This window comes from Manacus vitellinus, unplaced genomic scaffold, assembly GCF_001715985.3.
Source record: "Manacus vitellinus isolate BGI_N305 unplaced genomic scaffold, ASM171598v3 ctg7180002428366_pilon, whole genome shotgun sequence".
NCBI classification, from domain to species: domain Eukaryota; kingdom Metazoa; phylum Chordata; class Aves; order Passeriformes; family Pipridae; genus Manacus; species Manacus vitellinus.
In genome coordinates, this window is record NW_021937729.1 from 37888 (window position 1) to 40221 (window position 2334).

Consider the following 2334-nt stretch of genomic DNA (forward strand, 5'->3'; position numbering starts at 1 on the left):
GTTTCTCTAAGGGTCTTTGTGGTTTAGAAATTCTGCCTTCTTGGTGTCCAGGTCTCAAAAATAGATTTCTCTGCCAGGTCTCTGACCACTGAAATATGGCAGGCCTTAAACTTTTCCTTTGTTTTTCTAACAAATGGTCATGGCCCAGAACTTCTCCACCATCCATTGTCTATTGCCCAAGGCTCGGTCCTTGCCTTGCCTTGCCCATCTCCTGGCTGCCAGGCAAGGGCCTTGTGACATCAGAGCCTCTGTGGAACAGCGCGGGGGCTGAAAAGTGTCAGTGCTGCGTCCCCGTGCCCAGAGCCTGGGCAGAAGTCGGCTGGCAGGGACGGGCAGAGACTGTGCAGAGGTGTCAGCTCGTCCCGCAGCAGCACCATGCCCAGCCAGGGCATCTCCTGGCTCCTCAGGCTCTCGGTGCTCCTGCTCTTGCCTGGCCCACTGGAGCCTTGCAGCCGTGCCACAGGTGCCATTGCTGAGAACCGGGGTTTGCCTTGGATGGCCCCTTGCCAGAAAAGGCAGGAGAGGCTGGAGAGAGGGGAAGGAGGGGGGTCAGGCCGCTGGGATGGTGCCGGCGGGCCGTGAGCCCGAAGCCAGCAAGGCCTTGGGCCCACCCGGTGTCAGGGGAGGACTGAGAGCCCCCAGGGAGGAGGAAAGCTGGGCAGGCCCCAAGGCTCCTGGGCCTCTTCCTTGGCAGCCCTTTGGCCAAGGCCCCGAGGCAGAGGTGGGGCTCAGCCCCTGCCCAGCAATGGGGCACAGGCTGAGCCCCAGGGACACCAGACCCAGGCGGCCTGAGCTCTTCTTCCTGCAGCGTCTGCCTGGGGCAGCCCAGCCAGGCCTGAGTCTCTGCAGGAGAGGCCAAGCCCAGCCAGAGAGGGCTCAGCCCTCTGAGGCTGCACTCACTGCAAAGGGAACAAAACATTGGCCCAGAGGACATCCTGCCCCCAAATGGAGAACTGGAAAGGTCAAGAATAAAAAAGTCACCCCCCTCCAATCTTCAAGAAATGTTCAGATCTCTTTCCTAAAAGCATCCAGCACTCGGGTCACCCAATTTTCTCTCTGACAAGGGGTTTTTCCATGGTTCCACTCAATTCCCAGCCTGCCCAGTGTTGGAGAACATAAAGCTGAGTGGGAACAATTTCAAGCATGGCGCAGAATTTACAACCCCGGTTACATCAAAACTCCTCCCCTCCTTGCCCGGTTACCCAATCACGTTCATCCCTGAGTTGTCAGTCTTATGCTCCTCCCTAGTCCAAACTCCACCCTTGAACCTGCCCTATATAAGTTACTGTTACCCCCAATAAAATCAGCATTGCTTCACGGGACCTCTGCTGTGTCCCGAACCCTTTTTGCAGTGCCGCGTCCCCATTCCTTTGCCCCGCAGGTCATGGCATGTGGCGCCCAACGTGGGGCTCGAACCCACGACCCTGAGATTAAGAGTCTCATGCTCTACCGACTGAGCTAGCCGGGCAATAGCCTCTTTCAGCCCAGTTATGAAATCTGTAAATTGTTCTTTCGGGCCCTCATTAATCATTGTAAAGGAGGGGGTCGGCACATAAGCGTCGGCCACCTTCTTTACGGCCTCTAATGCCAATTCTTTAGATACGTCTAGCAATTTAGGATCCAGTCGTGCTTGATCCCCTCTACGAGCGTAATCTCCCTCACCATAAAGCACGTCTATGGTTTGCAGTGGGGGGATACCTCTCCTCTCCATTCGGTCGTTCACAAAGGTTACTACTTGCTTTCTCCACTCCGCCTCAAAAACAGAGGCTTGTACGGTTGTTAACAATCCTCCCATCACTGCCCTTATGTCAAATGGAATTAATGTATAAGCCAAGAAAAAGGATTCAAGTAGCCCCAGGGTAAAGGGGGTGCCCAACCCGTACTCCACAATGGCTTTCTTTATATATTTCAGCATGGGGTACGAAATTGGACGCCATTCGGGTGCTTTACCCTCGTCATAGTATACGGGAAAAGCCCGTAAAAACTCCGTGTCTTTGGCGCATGCCACCTCCTCCCGGAAGGTTCTCCAGATATCCGGAGCGGCAGATGGCTCTTCCGGGGAGTACGGCGCCCAGTGACAATCGGAGTGAGGGTGCCGGCAGGCGGGGTAGGCCTCGGTGGCCTGGGCCTTATGGGTGCGGCCATCTTGGCGGATGTTGACCTGGACCTTTACCCTTGCCCCGCCCACTGCACCCCGTGGTTTCCGGGAGGGAGATGGCTCTGGGGAGGAGACTGGAGTGGTGGAGGTGGGTGTAGAAGAAAGCGAGTCTGGGGAGGGGCTCCGTGCGTGCAGGCGGCGCTGTGGGTGGAATTACAAGAGCCCGCCTCCGCTTT

General features: G+C 56.5%; 1 non-coding gene across 1 annotated transcript; it reads right to left on the minus strand.

Moving 5' to 3' along the window:
• Positions 1 to 1395: 1395 nt before the first annotated feature.
• On the minus strand, positions 1396 to 1468 carry TRNAK-CUU. Its single transcript has one exon. It is a non-coding gene; the product is annotated as a tRNA-Lys (tRNA).
• Between the last annotated feature and the right edge of the window lie 866 nt (positions 1469 to 2334).